General features: G+C 37.4%; 1 protein-coding gene across 7 annotated transcripts in view; it reads left to right on the top strand.

The window, feature by feature from the left end:
- ACSS3 (acyl-CoA synthetase short chain family member 3) overlaps positions 1–20619 on the top strand; it is a 515807-nt gene that overhangs the window by 197561 nt on the left and 297627 nt on the right. The window contains exon 1 of one of the 7 annotated variants that reach the window (XM_055236872.2): positions 2460–2565. The exons of the other annotated variants lie outside the window; for them this stretch is intronic. The gene's annotated coding sequence lies outside the window, so the exon portion shown is untranslated. Of the gene's footprint in view, positions 1–2459; positions 2566–20619 lie in introns of those variants that run through there. 7 annotated transcript variants of the gene reach the window in all.

A 20619-nucleotide genomic window follows, 5' to 3' on the forward strand; every position in this document is an offset into this window, starting at 1 on the left:
GGCTAATATACAATTCAGATTACTTTTGTAACTTGGTTCAAATGGAAATATGGGGGGGGGGGGGAAGTCCAAAACGTTCTCATTACAAAAAGAGACAACAAAAACACAGACAATAAATTAGTCTCTAAACCTTGCCTTAATAGACTGTCTACTTTTGCAGGCAACCCTTGGGAATGGTTTAATTTATGTCCTAGCCTAAGGGGGTATGCCAGAAAGACTTTCACATATGTTCCAGTATTTAGCTTTTCCCTCCATCTTCTCCCAGTATTGACATTATCTTTTCTTTGCTAATCTTAACATATAAAACGGGTGTTTTTTTAAAAAAAAAAAATAGGGGGCAAGATGATAGAATCCTTTTTTTTTTTTTGCTTTCTTTCCTCATTCTTCCTTCTCTATGTTTTTAAATAAAGAGGTTTTGTATGTATAATTTGAATACCATGAAAGTGTAGGGTTCTTCATCTCCTGAATATAGTCTCTAGAAGAGAACTCTGTAAATGTGCTTCTTTAGCTCCCTTTAGGAGCATGTATTTACTTCTCTTGTGAGGGTATGCACACTCCTCTCCTGTACTGATAAACTATATCTACAGCCATGGAGCCACTGCTATATCCCATTACATGTTGCAGAATTACTTGAACATAACTGAAGGTTGTATATCAAGGGCAGAATTTGATGGCACGGTGGAAATCGAAGCGTACCTGGAATGAGGAAATACATGTAAAGTATCTAGCACATTGCCTGAGTAGCACATCAAAAGCAGTGAATAAATCCTGGTTACCTTTTCCTTCCCTCTTTCATATTACAGGTGTCAGCCAAGTCATTGTCCAGCTTGTAAAGTATTACGGTCTGTATTAGCATGTATGAGAAGCACAGAGGGAGGTTTTCTAACTTTCTGTGCACTGAAGCTCACTAACTGCCCTCGACAACAATGAGAAGCTCAAACCAACTGTATATTAGGCTTGTTGACCATTTAAACTGCACAGTTAGTTTTTCTGAAGAGCTGTTTCATTTGCTGTCAACACAGAGCAAAGTGTTTTTGGTACTACAAGGCACTTGAGCTTCTTGGCATTTACTCTTTTTAAAATTTAGTTTTAATAAGAATAATTCTCCTTTTCGTAAAAGCACTGTGATAAAATGAGGATGTCTAGTGAACCCAATGCTGATGACATTTTCAGATCTGAAGTGAATAGGCTTTATATGTCTCCATAACTAGAGCATCACTCAGAGCCAAAAGCAGAAAATCAGATGGTCTTGTGATTCATCACAGTCCTGAAACCATCTTGTTCAGACGCAAAATTTTGATTGGATTTGGACCAGGCTTGAATATTGGAGATGGAAGGTGGGGGTGCGTGGAAAACTGGAGGGAGCTGATCAGGTTCTCTGTCTGGAATCGATTTGGTTTACTATTTGGTTCTTCACAAATTCACTAACATCTTTGAGAGCAGTTTTCTGTCCTCTGCTACTTTTGTTTTTGTTTTGTGCAGCACCTATTACAGTATGAGCTCACCTGAAGGAGTCCACTAATATTTCTAAATCACACTAATAAGATAAGAAGTCTCCCCTGAACACTCAATCTAAGGGGGCCCCCCAAGCACTGCATAGCCTGTCTATCTATTATATTTCACTTGTTGCCTTTATCACTTTCTGACATTTTCAGTTCATTTGGTTTCCTGTTTATTACCTGGTATCCGCATAAGGACAGAGCCCTCGGCACATAGAAAATTGCCTGAATTATTAAAGATATTAAATAGTATAAGTATTTGTTGAATAAATAAATAAATGAAGAATGCTAAGGTTTTTAGGATTTCCTTTTTAGGAAAGTAATTACCACTGCCAGGCTGGTGTATTTAACTTAGTTTTGAACTATAAACACAGCCCTGGAAAATAATGAAACCACTCTGCCCTGTCACACCCTTGAGTCTCCTGAAATAATACAGGGAAAAACAGGCTTAGTCTCCTAAAAATCTGTGAGTAGTTCCACCTAATCTTTAGTTCCATGAAACTGAAGTCAAAGGAACTCTGGAATGTATCAGATATTAGGAGTTTGGCTGTAATTGAGTCAAATTAGGAATATGATGAACCAAACAAAATGCAATTGATAGCATTATTTGGGGGATATGAAATTATTTGTTAGAAGGGTGCTGAACTAGGGATAAAGTCTGCGTCATTAGAAGCTACTTTTCATCAGGAGAAGAGTTAAAACAGATAAAAATAAAGGGTATTCTACTGTTGGTTGCCATCCACCGTAAACCAACAATCTCCTAGATCGGGGGTCCACAACCCCAGGCTGTGGACCAGTACCAGTCTACCGCCTGGTAGAAACTCAGCTGCCCAGGAGGAGGTGAGCAGCGGGCCAGGGAGCATTATTGCCTAAGCTCCGCCTCCTGTGAGATCAACGCAGGCATTAGATTCTCAGATGCACAAATGCTATTGTGAACTGCCATGTAAAGGATCTAGGTTGTGTGGTCCTTAAGAGAATCTAACTAATGCCTGATGATCTGAGGTGGAACAGTTTTATCCACGCCCACAACCCTGCTGGTCTGAAACCAGTCCCTGGTGCCAAAAAGGTTGGAGACTGTTCTAGATTATTACTTACAAATAGGATATGGAGCCTAAAAACTCTTCCCTGTAATTCATATGCATAGTTGTTGGTAAAGAATTTCTGTCAATATACTGAAAGAGAAGCTGACCAATAATGTGTGATCAGACTAAAATTCACTGTAGCAATGACCTGCATAGCCAAAGTAGTCAGCCTGATGAGGAATACATGTCTAGAAAATTATTCTTCTCTGTTTGATCACAAAGAGGTTGATATAATAGGGTCTTTCATTGGACTGAGAGGCCTAATGTCTCTTTCAGGTTCTATGTGCCTAAAGAAAAAGTGTATTTGTGTGATTCAGAATAGTCATATTCAGTATTATACAAAAGGTTATTTGCAGTAGTGAACACAAAAATGTTAGTCATTTAAGATAATGACTACTTCTGACTTGTGTTGTATGTCACCAAGGGTTAGCCTGGGAGCTCCGCACATTATGGTTACTCAAGGATCTAAATTGAAAGTAATTTCATTACTTTATCAATAAGGTTGCTATTTCAACGTCATGCCGCCCATTTGCCTTAGCAGGAAAGGCGAGCATGAACATTTGTTCTCCCCTCTGAAATGCTTCTTTCAAAACAGACAAAGAGACTGTCATCCTTGCTCCTCACATTTAATAGACCTGTGCAGGTCACACAGAAATTCCTAACTTTAATAGAATATAGTTTCTTTAATAGAAGAAACTTTATTTAATAGAATATAGTTTCTTCTTGTCTGTCCAGTAAAGCTTTAGTTATGTCTGCTACAACAGCTCTGAGTATGAAAAAAGTGTTACAATAGAAGCTGAGTGCAGCAGGTTGTCATAATGCAAAAAGAGAACAAAAGACTTTTAACAGAAAATCTAGAGATACTGGCAGCAGAAAAAAAATGGGTATGGTGTAGTCAGTAAAAGGGAGCAGTGTCACCTCCAAATCTCCCTTCCTTTTCCTTCATTTAACTTTTGATTTCTCCTCTTTCTCTCTTTTTTTCTCTCATCCAGTATCTCATGCACACGACAAATAAAATTCTAAGGTTCCCCCTGCCCCAAACATCTGAATGGACCCAACCTCTCGGCCAAGCACATTCCAAAATTAACCTGAAAAACTAGATCAGACCATGATGGGAAGGAGAGGTCCCAGATGCCTCATTATGCCCTTCTCCCTTTTGGAATTCAAGAAAACCCAAACAGTATTAACATCAACATAGACCATAAGTCTGATTAGAAACATTTATAATCTATTCTCTCTGAAGCCTGGAGGCTTCATGTGCTTGAAAAAACCTTTGTCTCCACAATCCCTTATTATAACTTAGACATTCCTTCCTATTGATAACAACTCTTTCAACCAATTGCCAATCAGAATATTTTTAAATCTACCTATGACGTGGAAGCCCTCACCCTCACCAGCCCCCACTTCAAGTTGTCCTGCCCTTCCAGATTGAACTAATGTAAATCTTACGTATATTGATTGACGTATTATGTCTCCCTAAAAACAAGCTGTACCCTAATCACCTTTGGGACATATCATCAGGGCCTCTTGAGGCTGTGTCATGAGTATGTCCTTAGCCTTGGTAAAATTAACTTTTTAAATTGATTGAGACCTGTGTCAGATACTTTTGGGTTTACACGCATGTGGGATAAGGATATTGCTAAGAACTTGGAGGTAAAAAGATAGTGTATTCTGAGTACCTAATGATGTTACTCAGATCACAGACCTGGCTCCACCATCGTCTCAGGTCCTTTTAGGTTTTGGGGTGATAATGACAAGGCACATTCACATGTACTCATTTGCAGGTTAAGAACGTGAGGGCACTTTATCGTTGGCTGTCACTCTGGGTACAGAGTATCGGCTGATCTAATAGAAGGAGCAGGAATTAGAAATTTATCTCAACGGTCTGTAACTCCCCATTGTATCATTTTCTTCCTTTCAGTGAAGAGAAGTATATTCATTGACACATCATGGTAGCCAACAGACAGGCAAAGAGCATGTGTGGCTCCACCAAGCTATTCTCAAAAGGAGGCCAGTGCCTTTACCTTTTAAGCATCTGAGCTGTTGAAAATATAGTTCTTCTCTGTCATCACTAGAGAGGCTCAGCTGGTTCACTTCACTTCTTCTCAGTCATACTTATTTAAATACAAACCCAAATGTACATCATCATAACAAATTACTCATTTTTGAGTCTAAAAGCTTTTTCAAATTTGCTTTGGTGACCATCTAAACAGGATCTTCCTCTATAAGCCATGCCTAAAATATTCACAGGATTTTCTCTGATTAGAAGTACAAGCTGTATCTAAAATAGTTTACTGTAAAAAATGTAGAATGATATAAAATGAAATGCTATAACACAAAATAAACAAAATTACAATGCGCTAATTTTATATTAGTAGTAAAAGTACGAAAGTAATAACTAATGTTTTGATGAGCATTTCCTGTGTACCAGGCATTCTGTTGAGTCTTTTATGTAGGCATTCTTATTTAATCATCACGAGAAACCTATGACAGAGTTTCTGTTATTGTACCCAAAGTGACAAGTGAAGAACTGAGAAATTAAGTAACTTTACCAAAAGTTGGAGACAGGACTATACCCTTTGATATTCGTCATGATATTTAGCTAACACAAATGCATAAGAAGCAATGAGAGTAGAGGCGAATTTCTGTCTAAGTTTTCTGGAAGAAATCAAATCAATAAAACTCTTACGGAGAATATGATATTTTGAGGCAGGACTTGAGAACCCTTAGTAGTTTGCCTGTCCTATAAGCATTCTAAGCTGAGGGAAAAACATGTTAGAATAATATGAAGTTTAGAGGAAGTAAAGGAAACTAAGACTCAACAGGTTAAAAGGTTAAATTGCAAAGTGCCTTTTGAGCCAAGCATAAGAGTATATAGATTGTACAACGTAGGTATTGGGAAACTATTGAAGAATTATGAGCAAAAGGTAGCTCTGTATTATTTGCTTATGAAAAAATAAAAGCCTGTGGCAATGGAAGATGGATTGGAATAATATGGAAGGGAACTGTGGTGCTCATGCCTGTAATCCCAACACTTTGGGAGGCCGAGGTGGGTGGATAATTTGAGGTCAGGAGTTTGAGACCAGCCTGGCCAACATAGTGAAACCCTGCCTCTACTAAAAATACAAAAATTATCTGGGCATGGTTGCATGCACCTGTAGTCCCAGCCACTCGGGAGGCTAAGGCAGGAGAATTGCTTGAACCCGGGAGGTGGAGGTTGGAGTGAGCCGAGACTGCACCACTGCACTCCAGCCTGGGCAACAGCATGAGACTCTGTCTCAAAAAAAAAAATATGGAAGGAAACTCTAGACTCTAAATATATTGCACAAATATAGGTCTCAGAATCAATTAGTATAAAAAAATATGAATTACAGAGCCACACAGACCTGGGTTTGAAACCTAGTTGTACTATTAATACATAGTAACTCTGACTGCTATAATATTTTTTAACTTTTTTAAAGTCTGTTTTTTTATCAGTAAAATAGAAATGACCGCAATACTTACTTTATTAGAATTGTTTAATGATTTAATATGGTAATGATTATCAACCCCTTAGCATAGTGCCCTAAATATACTATGCACTAAAAACAATAAGCTATTATTATTATTAAAATGCTTCTTATAGTATTTGGCATGAAGTTGGTTCTTGGGAATTGGTAGCCTTTTCTGTACCCATATAATCATCTTTATCAATCTACTTACCTACATACCTCACTTGTAGTACCAGAATGTATTGCAGATAACGAATTAGACCACTGACAAGAAATATAAAGAACAGAAAATAACCTTCTGTGAACTTTTTCTACAAGATAAATAATAGGAACCAAGACCTTTCTCTCCATATATCCTCTTTCAAAGACCTGGTTCTCCCAGAGGCAATCAGAGAAGATCCTACATATTGTACATGGGGAGACAGACATCTGATGAAAGCAAGAAGAAAATGTTATGGGCTGTGGTTTTTCAGGAGATAGAAAGTAGAGCTTATTATGCCACAGGCCCTAAGATGGTGGCCTCAGTAAAAAGCAGGAGTGAAAACATTTTCTCTTTTGTAAATATCTCAGATGAAGCTACAGCAATATCAATGCAAGGGACATGATAGTATGAGAAAGGAAAATAAATTTTGATAGCTTCCTATAACAGTTAATGTTTAAAGAATCTCTTATATGTATAATTTTGATTCTATAATACTTAAAAATATGTGAGGGGCATATCCATATATATATGGATATATATATATTTATATATATATAGATATATATGGATAATATATATGGATATATATATTTATATATATATAAAATTTACACTTTGATTAGAAAAAACAAACTCTCTAAGTAATCCAAGAAGGAAAATAGTTAACACAACGAGCTAGAAGATTGGGAAACCACTGAGTATGTTGAAAGAGCAGAGATTGAGAAAAGCCACCTTAACTCTCAGGTCCACTGCAAGCTTGCTGAGAGTCAGGCAACTGCAGTAAACAAGAATTCACTGTGTGTGTTTGTAGCTGCCTCTAGGCCAAAGGCAGATAATTTTTAGGAGAGTTCCCAGAAGCCGTTTCAAAACTTCATATCTGCTGAAGCTCACATATATCCCACTGATGCCCCAAGAGCAATGACAATTTTAGCCTCTCTTAAGCTTTCTGTTTCTCACACAAATGCCTCTCACTGGTAAATCTAGGCCACAATCCAGTTGTGAAAACAGAATAAAAGAGAAAAACAGAAGAATTTCTAAATAGTGCTAACTTGCCAAGAGTCAGAGATAGTGATGGAAAATAACTTTTATACTAACCTTGGTAATATATTATTCCACTGAAGATAAGACGTTCATTAAAATTTTAGCCTAGAACTTTTTAGTTTGTCAAAAGATTATGGAATTTATTTATAATGATATGTGTACTTAGCATATTTCTTTATACATTGTTTTAAACATATGCATACTTCATAGAAGATTAACATGCAAACAAATGTAGACATCAACTAGAATAGTCTTTTCAATGAATGATGCTAGAACAAATGGATCTCCACATGTAGAAGAATGAAGTTAAACCCTACCATACACCATATACAAATATTATTCAAAATGGATCAGAAACATAAATGTAATAGATAAACTATAAAAATTACCAGAAGGAAACATAAGAATAAATCTTCATGACTTTTGGATTAGGTAATGCTTTTTTAAATAGAACATCAAATGCACAAAGAAGTAGGTGAATCCATCCTCATCAAAATGAAAAACTTGGTTTCAAAAGACAGCATTGATAAAGTATAAAGACCACTCAAAGAATAGGAGAAAATATCTGCAAATTATAGATATGATAAAGAACTTAATCGAGAATATGTAAAGAAGACTTATAAGTCAACAACAAAAAGATAAAAGTCCCAACTGAAACACAAACAAAAGATGTAAATAGACATATCTGCAAAATAGAAACAAATAAAAATATGTACACATGAAAAAAGATTCAAATTAGTTATCAGGGAAATTGAATCAAAACCACAATGAGATACCAAATCACATACACTGGGATGGCTAAAATAAAAAAGACACAATTTGAGCATCTGTAATCTGAAATCACCAATTCTCCAAAATCCAACTTTTTTTGAGTACCAACATAATGAAACAAGTGAAAAATTTCACGCCCGACCTCATGTGATCAGTCACAGTCAAAATGCAGGTGCACAATACATAGATTATTCAGTATCCTCAAGGGGAAAATGACCTTTGCAGCTGCCTTCAGATGTAGTATATTTTTTCCACACCTGCCCAGTTTTCCCCAACAAGCATGTCCACAAAAGTTAAAAAAAAAATGGCATGTGTGCAGGTTGGACAAACCAAATGACAGGTTCCCCATCATGCCCCAAGTGGGGCCAAGACCTACTTGCATTACTCAGAGTGGTTTTTTGTGTATTCTCTCCTCTGTGGTGTAAAGGTGTTGTTGAAAATATCAAAAAGGCCTGAAGTTACCCTTATAGATAACAGTGATAAGAGAAAGAGAGGGCATTTATGTTTTTCTATAGCACAGAAAGTCAAGCTGGTTGAGAAACTGAACAGCAGTGTAAGTATGAAACATCCTACAGATGAGTATGGTATTGGAATGACATATGTCATGTAGCTGTATGACCTAAAGAAAGAGAAGGATAAGCTGTTGAAGTTCCATATCGCAAGTGATGGACAGACATTAATGAAAAATAGAAAAACACTGCATAAAGCTAAAAATAAAGATCTTGATTTTATATTGGAAGTGTCAATCCATGAGTATTGCAGTGAACACATGTGTAATGGTACACTGATCATGAAACAAGCAAAAATCTATTGTGATAAACTGAAAGTGGAAGAGAGTTGTGAATATTCAACAGGATGATAGTGGAAATTTAAGAAAAAACACAGTTGGCCGGGCGTGGTGGCTCATGCCTATAATCCCAGCACTTTGGGAGGCCGAGGTGGGTGGATCACGAGGTCAACAGATCGAGACCATCCTGGCATACATGATGAAACCCCATTGCTACTAAAAATACAAAAATTAGCTGGGCATGGTGGCACACACCTGTAGTCCCAGCTACTTGAGATGCTGAGGCAGGATAATTGCTCGAACCTGGGAGGCGGAGGTTGTAGTGAGCCGAGATTGTGCCATTGCACTCCAGTCTGGTGACAGAGCTAGGCATCGTCTAAAAAAAAAAAAAAAAAAAAAAAAAGACACGGCACTACTTTACTACTTTTTAAAAGATTATTGATGGTAAAGCATCTGCTGATCACAAAGCAGCAGATAAATTCATTGACAAGTTTGCCAAGGTCATCAGTGATAAAAATCTGACTCAGGAACAAGCCTATAATGCTGAAAAAACATCACTACTTTTGCCTCCTTATACCAGAACGATACTGACTACTGAGATAGCCCCTACAAGAATTAAGGATTCCAAGGACAGAATAACCACGCTGCAATGTGCTCATACAGCAGGCACACATCAGTGTAAACTTGCTGTGATAGGCAAACTTTTGTCTTAGCTGTTTTCAAAGAGTGAGTATCTTAGCAGTCCATTGTTATGCTAACAAAAAGGCATGGATCACCAGGAATATCTTTTCTCATTGGTTTCACAAACATTTTGTACCAGAGGCTTGTGTTGATTGCGGGGAAGCTGGACTGGATAATGCCTGCAAGATTTTGTTATTTCTTAACAACTGTTCTGCTCATTTTCTAGCTGAAATTCTCATCAAAAATAATGTTTGTGCCAGGTCCTTCCCCCGAAGTGTGACTTCCTAATTCAGCCTTGTGACCAGGGTATGCTTAGATCAATCAAGATTAAACATAAAAACACTTCCTTGAACAGCCTGTTATCAACAGTGAACTGAGATATGGGTGTGGAAGGTTTTCATAAGGTGTTTATCATGAAGGATGCCAGATAAACTGTTGCCAAGGCTTGGAAAACAGTGATTAAGGGCCGAGTTGTGCAGACCTGGCACAATCTCTGGTCTACAACCATGTTCAGTGATGGTGATGAATATGGTGGTGACTTGGAGAGATTCCATATGTCAAGTGAGAAAAAATGTCTGATCTCCTTACGTATGCAAAGAGTATACCTTTAGAGTCCATCGGTAAGCTGGAAGAGATGGATATTGAAGAGGTTTTAACATTGATAATGAGGCTCCAGTTGTTCATATTGACCAATGGTGAAATAGCCCAAATGGTTCCGAATCAAGGTAACTGTGATAATAGGGATGATGAAGATGATGTTAACACTGCACAAAAAGTGCCTATAGACAGCATGGTGAAAATGTATGACGGGCTTATTGAACTAGAGCAGTGTGCATTCATGACCGAACAAGAAATAATTTCAGTTTGTAAAATCAAAGATTTCTAAGATAAAAACTGTTGTTAATGAGGCAGATGACTTTGGAGGAAACATTTTTAAAAGCCATCCAGCAGAATGCCTCCTCATGTGCCGGTTGCTCAACTGCTTCTGATGTTCTCACCTAAAAATAAGATGTACAATAATCTTATAATCAAAACACAGCACTGTAGGTGGAGTCTGAAAGCCTGCTGTTTTTTGTTGTTTTGTTTTTTAAGAGCTGATACAGGTATTCTGGTGATGCTGCTGTGCTGCTTAGTTACCCTAAATACATTATTTTTTCGCTGTATGAATGGTATGTCATTTTTTTGTTTTTTACTGTGAAATACTTACGTGTGATTAAGTGTAAGAAAATGATTGCCTGTATGTAGCATATAAATTCAGACTCAGTCTGGTGACAAGCACAGTTTATCCACATGGGCGACTAAGATAGAAGCCTTTGCTTTCTGATGTTTCAATGTACACAAACTTAGTTTCATGCATAAAATTATTTAAAAATACTGTATAAATTATCTTCAAGCTATGTGTATAAGGTGTACACATAAATTAATTTTTGTGATGCGACTTGGGATTCCTCCTGAACATTTCTCACAATGTATATGCAAATATTTCAAAATCTGAAAAAATCCAAAATCTAAAACACTTCTGGTCCCAAACATTGCAGATAAGGAATACTCAATCTGTTCGAAGTGTTGGTTAGGATGTGGAGAAATTGGAATCCGTATACATTGCTGACAGGATTATAAAATGGTTTGGTGGGGCACGGTGGCTCATGCCTGTAATCCGGGCACTTTGGGAGGCCGAGTGGGGGGATCACCTGAGATCAGGAATTTCACACCAACTGGGCCAATGTGGTGAAACTCCCTCTCAACTAAAAATACAAAATTAGCCAGGCGTGGTGGTGGGTGCCTGTAATCCCAGCTGTTCAGGAGGCTGAGACAGGAGAATCACTTGAGCCCAGGAGGTGGAGGTTGCAGTGAGCCAAGATCATGCCACTGCACTCCAGCCTGGGCAACAAGAGCAAAACCCCATCTCAAAAAAATACATAAATAAATAAATAATAAAAATAATAAAATAAAATGGTTCAACCATTTTGGAAAAGTTTACCATTTTTCCAAAATGTTAAATACAGAGTTACCATATGATGTAGCAATTCCACTCTTAAGTATATACTCAAGACAATTGTAAACATATGTCCATGCAAAAACTTGCATATGAGTATTTATGGCAGTATTATTCATAATAGTCAAGATGTGGAAACAACCCAAATATCAGTTGATGAATTGATAAACAAAGCATCATATATCTATGCAATATTATTTGTTCATAAAAATAATTTAGTAGTGATACATGTTATAACACAATGAACTTCGAACATCATTGTAATGAATGAAACTAGACAAAAAGGCCAGGTAGTGAATGATTCTATTTATGGGAAATGTCCAGAATAGGCAAAATGATAGAGAAGAAAATAGACAGTACTTTCTAGGGACTGAGGTAAAGGGGAAATGGGTAGTGAATGCTATGGGGTTTCTTTTGGGTGTGACAAAAATATTCTAAAATTAGGTGGTAATGGTTGTTCTAAAATTAGATTATGGTAAATATGCTAAAAACTACTGGATTGTACACTGTAAATGGTTTAATTTTATGGTATGTGAATTATATCTCATAAAAAGCTATAATTTAAAAAATAACAGAGCAGAAACGTGAAGAAAGAAAACCCTAAGAAGAGAATGCTAGCAATTTAACCTTTTATGTTAACAAAAGTTTAGAAGTATTATAAGCTATGAAATATTAAAGAAATTATAAAATAATATATAAGATCAATTATTTTAAATGTAAAGTTATATAAAATGAAAAGGGATTTAGAGTGGTTTATGATTTAAATGATAAATTACCACATGGCAATGATCACTATTGCTTTGCACTGTAACCAACATAGTCCCAATACAATGCGAATGCCTACTTCTTTCTTTCTTTCTTTCTTTCTTTCTTTCTTTCTTTCTTTCTTTCTTTCTTTCTTTCTTTCTTTTTTCTTTCTTTCTTTTTTCTGCAGCCTCAACTTCCAGTGAATCTGCCACCTCAGCCTCCTGAGTAGCTGGGATCACAGGTGCGCACCATCACGCTCAGCTAATTTTTGTATTATTTGTAGAGACAGGGTTTTGCCATGTTGCCCAGGCTGGTTTCAAACTCCTAGGCTCAACTGATCTGCCTGCCTTGGCCTCCCAAAGTTTACAGGCGTGAGCCACCACACCTGGCCAATACATACTTTTAATTACACTTCTCTTTCAGTTTTAGCATTGTTATTTTAAGAATGTGTAATGGCTAGCACTTAGCCTTAGTAAAACTAAAGACCTGGAAATGTATTCTATTTTTTTTTTAAAGGTCCCACCAAGGTCTTCAAAAGGGATTCTAAAATTTAAAATTGCATTACATGTACATTATAATAAAATAAAGGTGAGGCAATAAAGGTAAGGTAATACCATAAAATAAAGATAGTAAAATGCAAAATTCAAGTTGCTAAAGGAATTAGTAAATAATGCTAAATTAGAAGAAATTTGGAAGAAAATATATGTTTTGTATTTATTAGGTTTCATCTAAAGCAAAGAAAGTTATTTTTAGAATCAGTGATATATTTCTTATTTATAACAGTGCGTGAAGGTAACTAACTTTACTAGGAGAGAATAATATTGAATTATTCAACAGAAATACTTCAGGTTTTTTTCAGAACAATGAAACGAAGAAAACATAAAAATAAAGAATTGGCATATTTGAGTTTTAAGTATCTAGATAAAGATCAATATTGGCCACATTTAAATTTCGAATAAGATCTATGATTTTCTTGGTATCAGCACTGTAGCAAAATGTTATTTTTCTTATGTACCAGTAATAAATACTTTAAGTATAGTGGATATTTTCCCTTTCATACTTGCTAATTTAAAAAGAAAATGAGTGATAATAAAGTAGGTTGTGAATAGATTGCCATAGTATTCTATATAATCATCACTTCTTTTTTTTCTTTAGCTATACTTATGCCTCATTTTCATTATATTTCTCTAAAATTCATTTTTACTTCTATGAACTCATCGTATTTCCTGTATCCTATGATCTCATCTTATTACCAATGTCATTTTATGTCTTTTAGCATAATGCTCCTATTGTATATTTTACTCATCTGCTTTGTTTTATAAATCTGTTTATTAGATATGAAAATACTTTCCTTTATCACCAAATGTTAAATCTTTCCTAAAACAGTAGTTCACATACATGAAAAACTATAACCTGTCTTTGAAGTTAAGTCAATTAGAAGAGATTACTAGTAGCAGTTTTCTTTCACTTACCAGGGTTATTTTTAATTTTCTACCTCTCTACAGGAATCTGAATCATCTCCCCAACCCATAGGATTTTGGGTTCACTACACTGATGATATCTTTTTAGGATCTGGTGGCAAGAATCAGCAAATACCCTAGATGCCTTGGTGTGACATACAATGTGCCAGATGGTGGGAAGTATTCCCCATGAGAATTTGGGCGCCTTCCACCATGGTGAAGTTTCCAAGTTGCCAGTGGTCTATGCCACACTAACTCATTCTCTACAACCTTACACACCCCTGCCATTGAGAAAAAGCCCCTTTAGAGTCTGCAGGCAACATGTATTCCCACCATTCCTACAGCCTGTACCTGTGATCTCATGGGAAGTTTTCTATAGCCAACTGTATGAGAAAGCAAAAAAAATTAAGGCTGGTTTACACATTAAAAATAGATTTGCAACAAGTAACAACTACATAACTATAACATAACAACTCCACTCACTGGGGCCCTAGAAGACAGCAGGGGCAGAAACTTGAGCAGTGCACTTCAATGGTAGTGGAGATGACTAGACATATGGATACATACCCATGGATGGATGGATGGTGTCAATAGATTTCCTGAATAGTCATAAACATGAAAGGAAACTGACTTGAGGAGTAGTGACAAGGAAGTCAGAGGAAGAGGTAAATGGGAAATCAGCAAAAGACCTCTCGGGTCATAACTTAGTGCAAATATATTTGTATCTCACTTATACACTGCCTTGGCACAGGGCATGCACTGCAGAGGAGTCTCAATAATCACATAGACAAGGTGACCTGCTTTGTGGATGTTGGAAATCAGGCTGCCTTAATGCTTTTTGTTTTTAGAGAAAGGGTCTTGCTCTGTTGCTCAGGTTGGAGTGCAGTGGCATGATTACAGCTCAGTTCAACCTTGAACTCCTGGGCTCAAGCAATCCTCCTACCTCAGCATCCTGAGTAGTTAGGACTATAGGGGCAAGTGCCACCATGCCTGGCCTTTTTTAAATATTTTTTTAAGTTTTTGTAGAAATGGGATCTTGCCATGTTGCCCAGGCTGGTCTTGAACTCCTGTCCTCAAGCAGTCCTCCCATCTCAGCCTCCCAAAGTGCTGGATTATGGGCATGAGCCACCATGTCTGGTCAATTATCAGTCCTTTTTAACAACCACTCCACTGTTTGCTCAATAAATTCAAGAATGAGGTGTTCAATGCAGCTCAAATGGAAATTATGCAAGAGTTAAACCATATGAGTGTAACTCTTTCCAAGGCTAACCTGGCCAGGAAATTTGCTAAGTAATGAGTTTGCCAAGAGTTGAGATGGAAGCTGAGTCGCCAATATGGTACCATTCTCCAGGACATGTGGTGGCAAACTGATATTACATTGGATTTTTATGTCATACTAAGGGTACCAATTTGAAATCACTGAAATAGACACTGTGGGTATGGATTTTCCTTCCCAGTCCCATAATATTCTGTCAGAAACATCATCCTTGGATTCACTGAATGCCTTACTCATTGTCTGTATTTGTCCGTTCTCACACTGCTATAAAGAACTACCTGAGATTGGGTAATTTATGAAGAAAAGAGGTTTATTTGACTCACAGTTCTGCAGGCTGTACAGGAAGCATGGCTGGGAGGCCTTAGGAAACTTGTAATTATGGCAGAAGGTAAAGGGGAAGCAAGCATGTCTTACCATGGTGGAGCAGGAGAGAGAGAAAAGGGGGAAGTGCTACACACTTTTTTTGAGACAGGGTCTTGCTCTGTCCCTCAGGTTGGAGTGTAGGGGTGCGATCTTAGCTCACTGCAACCTCCGTCTCCTGGGCTGAACCAATGCTCCCACCTCAGCCTCCCCAGGAGCTGGCATTACAGGCAGGCGCCACTACACCCAGCTAATTTTTGTAGAGATGGGGCTTCGCCATGTTGCCTGGGCTGGTTTCAAACTCCTGGGCTCAAGCAATCTGCCTGCCTTGGCCTCTCAAAGTGCTGAGATTACAGGCGTGAGCCACTGCACCCACCCATGCTACACACTTTTAAACAACTGGATCTTGTGAAAACTCATTATCATGAAAACTAGAAGGGAGAAATACGCCCCCATGATCTAATCACCTCCCACTAGGTCCCTCCCTCAACACTGAAATTATAACATGAGATTTGGGTGGGGACACAGAGTCAAACCATATCACTGTCATTGGATCCCAAATATTGTTTCTGACCAAGGAACTCATTTGCTGTGAGATTAGTGAGAGGATAAACTAACACTATGAGACTCACTGGTTTTACAAGGTACTCTATCACCTTGAGGTACAGTGAGAACACATAGGTCTGGAACCAGTGGAATAAATAATAGTGGTTTGTTTTACTCTTAATATCCTAATTCCTGTTCTAATACCTTTGGGCTCTTGTTCCTAATGGAGGAATTCTTCTATCATGGAATAAAACTAAATGTCTATGCAACTAGAAGTTGAGATTGCCATCGTAATATGTTATATAAATGAACTAACAGGCAAATCAGGGGTGTACTGAACAGTTTGGGGTAAATGATCCTGATTATTAAGGGAAAAGAAGGTCGTCGGGTAGAATGTGGAAAACTCTTACTGCTTCCATCTACCATGGGAGAAATTAAGGGACAACTCTAGCAACTGAATGCAAGTAGGATCACCAAAGTTTAGGGCACTCCATCAAGCAAAAAATCATAGCACCTTAGGTGCCAGCTGAGGACATAGAATAGTCACCAGAAAGGGAAATTCTTAATATTAATTATTGCTTTATATCTAGAGGCAGAAATTACTATAGTACTCAGGCATGCTTTCTTGCTTGATTTGCTATGAATATATTTGTGTATATTAACCTATGTAATTTTTTTTTTTTTTTTTTTGAGACGGAGTCTCGCTCTGTCGCCCAGGCTGGAGTGCAGTGGCGCAATCTCGGCTCACTGCAAGCTCCGCCTCCCGGGTTCACGCCATTCTCCTGCCTCAGCCTCTCCGAGTAGCTGGGACTACAGGCGCCCGCCACCACGCCCGGCTAATTTTTTTGTATTTTTAGTAGAGACAGGGTTTCACCGTGGTCTCGATCTCCTGACCTCGTGATCCGCCCGCCCCGGCCTCCCAAAGTGCTGGGATTACAAGCGTGAGCCACCGCGCCCGGCCTGTAATTTTTTATATCGAGTATTTTAGTGGTGGATAACCTCATAGTTTAGTGTTTAGGTTAAAGTTTATCAAAAAGGATTGTTACCAAACTGAAATTTTACTAATTTGGGTAAAATAACTGGTAGAATTTGTGATCTTTTCTTTGTATTGAGAGAGTAGATTTCTTTTGAATAAGAAATAATTCCAGTATCTTCAGTTTTAGGTGTTGCTATTTTTTTGGTGTTTATATATTTAAATATGGATAGAAAGATTTATATGGATGCTAAACGGCCAGAGGACTGACTGCTGCATATTATTTCTTTGAGAGCAGCCAGCATGCACCCTTATTTCTTTTTCTGGCTGTCCTCAAATCACAGTGACTAGAAACCTAGAAAATACATTTCCCAGAATCTTTTGCCAGCAGGTTTCCTGGTTAGAGTTCACCAAGCAGAGGTTACAAAGTCTGAAAGGTGAATGAAAAGCGGAAACCATTATTCTTTATTCAGCAGGGAGATGTCTTGGGCTTCAACAGATGTGATGCTTTGCAGCTCCTCCAGATCCCCTGGAAATTGTTCATCAGGTGCTATGGTGAGCTGAGATCCACGGTGGAGGGCTTCCTGTGATTCCTGAAACTTCCTAATCCTCTCATGGCTGGTGATGAAACTGAGAGTTCTTTATGATCGAGTAATAGCGAGTGTTCTTTATGATTACTGCTCCTCCAGCCCTTTCTATGCATTTTTAAATCACTAAGTTCACTGTATTAAATTTATTCTTGCTTTAAATATCAGAGAGTTAAAAATAATTTTTTTCTAATAGAACCCTGACTAATACCATGACATTGCTCAAATGAATCCTGAAAATTTTAGATTTCGCAACACAATTTGATTTAGCCTGCACTTTTTCAAATAATTGACAGGTCGACTCTTTTTTTTTTAATTATACTTTAAGTTTTAGGGTACATGTGCACAACGTGCAGGTTTGTTACATATGTATACATGTGCCATGTTGGTGTGCTGCACCCACTAACTTGTCATTTACATTAGGTATATCTCCTAATGCTATCCCTCCCCCATCCCCCCAGCCCACAACAGGCCTCAGTGTGTGATGTTCCCCTTCCTGTGTCCAAGTGTTCTCATTGTTCAATTCCCACCAATGCGTGAGAACATGCAGTGTTTGGTTTTTTGTCCTTGCGATAGTTTGCTGAGAATTATGTTTGACTCTTAACACACTGAGCGAAATCCTTAAACAGGCTTTACAGGATGGTAAATGAGAGAACATGATTGACCATTGAGGAAGATGTAAAACCTATGACACAGTGCCTATAGGATGGTGCTTACCTAAGATTATAATGGAATAGAAAAATTCCTATTGCCTACCATGTCATAGCCATCCTAAGGTTGTGACACAACCTATTACCTTTCTATATTTAGATATACAAATATGTATCATTGTGTTACAATTGTCTACAGTATTCAGTATAGTCATATACTGAACAGGTTCGCAGCCTAGGAGCCATAGGCTATATACCATATACCCTCAATGTGTAGTAGGCCATATCGTATAGGTTTGTGAAACTACTACACTCTATGATGTTTGCACAGTCAATGCCTAATGATGCTTTTCTCAAGATGTATCCCTGTCATTAAGTGTCACGCTGTATTTTGAAATAACATTTCTTGAGTACTTAGCTTGTGTTAGACTTTGTTCTGAGAACTTTACGTGCATTAGTTTATTTGATCCTGACAACAAACCAGTGAGGGAGGCACTATTATTACTCCTATTTTAAGGACATAAAAACAAAGGTTTAGAGGAGGAACTTGTCTGAAATAGCATAGCTTGAAAATGGTGGAGACTAATTCATACCCAGGCATTCTCACTCCACAGACCTTACTCTTAAGTACTGTAATGTGCTGCTTTGTAATACAATTTTAAAAGGTCAATTCAAAGATACACAATCAATAAAAGTGATTAAAATGAATAATGCAGATGAACATAGGTCTTACGTAAATTAAAATGTTTTCCGAGGCTTACTGTGTGACATGAATATGCTTCTTTTTGTCTCTTATCTTTTTATGCACTCTTATTTCAACCACTGTTCTAGTTTTGGCTGTCTGCTAAAAAATAGTGATGATGGTTATGTTAATAACTAACACTTATTGAGCAGATATTCATCAGGCACTGTACTAAACACTTCACATATGTATTTCATCCATTCTTCACAATAATTGCATTCTTGGCTACATTTTACAGCCTGGAAAGTTGAGGCTTAGGTGATTAGGTGATTTGTCCATGCAGAAGACAATATAAAATTATAACTCCACCTCCTTGCTGCAGGCCTGTCACTTACTCACCAGGTGACTGCATTTAGGAAGCAGCTAGTCTGAAGAAAATGCATTCATGTTCCTTGGAAAAAGCCCTGATCTCAGAAGGCATTGATGAAATTCAAATTTAAGCTTCTCTCTCCTTTCTTCTCTCTATAAATACCTTTGTGAAAACAAGCTGATGCCTAGGACCTAAATTAAACTAAAGTGTCAAAGGAAACGAGGCCAGTAGCCTACAAGAAAATCTAGTTTCTGCTTTGTGACTAGTGGATTTTTATAGGACTCTATGCTTCTTGAGAAGAACTCTGGTTTATTTCCTGCAGTTTAAAACTTTTAGTCTCTTAGTTTAAAAGAAGATTAACTGGGAGAAGGAGATGCTGCATACACGTAAGGCAGAGTTTTGCAGATAGCTTGATGTTTGAAGTAACCTGAAGGCATTTATTTGCCTTTTCATCACTATCTTTCCCAAGAGATATGAACACCTATTTGGAGCTGGTGAGGGGAGAAAGCCTAGACCTAAGCCCTTTGAGGTTTTGGGCTCCAGAACTCTAAGAGGAAAAGAGGATTAACAAAGCTTCTTATGTCAGCAGATTGACATACGACGCATTACTCTGTGCTTCAGTTTGATCTGCATTAAACACATCAGCTGGAGAACAGCCCTGTATCTGTTAGCTACCAGTCTTAGTGTGATCCAGATTCCATCTTTAGTACACTTCTGAAAATCCTGTTGCTTCTTTCAGAGGCAGTTATCTGCCAGGTGCTTTATTGTGTGTTCTCATAACACCCTATTAAACTTTGTGGCACTTAACACATTTATTATGTTTGTAAAACTATTCATTTTATATTTGTCTTCCTCCTTTGCCTAGAGATTATGTTATGTTGTAGATTAGAGAAGGTGACTTTGTTGTAATTGTAAACTAACAATCAAAGGCTGTAAGACACAAGGTAAAAAAAAAACAGAAGGGTGAGGAGGGAACACTTTTTAAAGGAGGCAAATCAGTAAATGAAGCTTTATGTTTTAGAACTTCAGTGGTTGCAAGTATGAGCAGAAGAATACAAAAATATCCTCAGGTTTAGGGAAGGCTTTGTCAATAATTCTAATTCTATTGACACACGATGATATGGTGTGGGAGCTGTTAAACCATTGGGTTGAAACAAATTTAATTTGGAGACATTTGCTACATTTAGATTGTTATGGTGTAAAGAATCAAAAATTTTAAGCTTGGAAGCAATTTAAGTAATAGTCATATATTTTAATTTTACAGGTAAAGAAGGTAGGTTCTCAGAGTCATACAGTTATTAGTTTAAAAGTTGAAATTAAAAGTAGACATATTATCAACATCAGTACCCTTTCCAATAAATGGAAGAAATTACTAAGTTTTAAAAATTTATATCAGCCAGTGAATGCCCTCTCTTACA

The sequence above is a fragment of the Symphalangus syndactylus genome, chromosome 13 (genome assembly GCF_028878055.3).
Source record: "Symphalangus syndactylus isolate Jambi chromosome 13, NHGRI_mSymSyn1-v2.1_pri, whole genome shotgun sequence".
Taxonomy (NCBI): Eukaryota; Metazoa; Chordata; class Mammalia; order Primates; family Hylobatidae; genus Symphalangus; species Symphalangus syndactylus.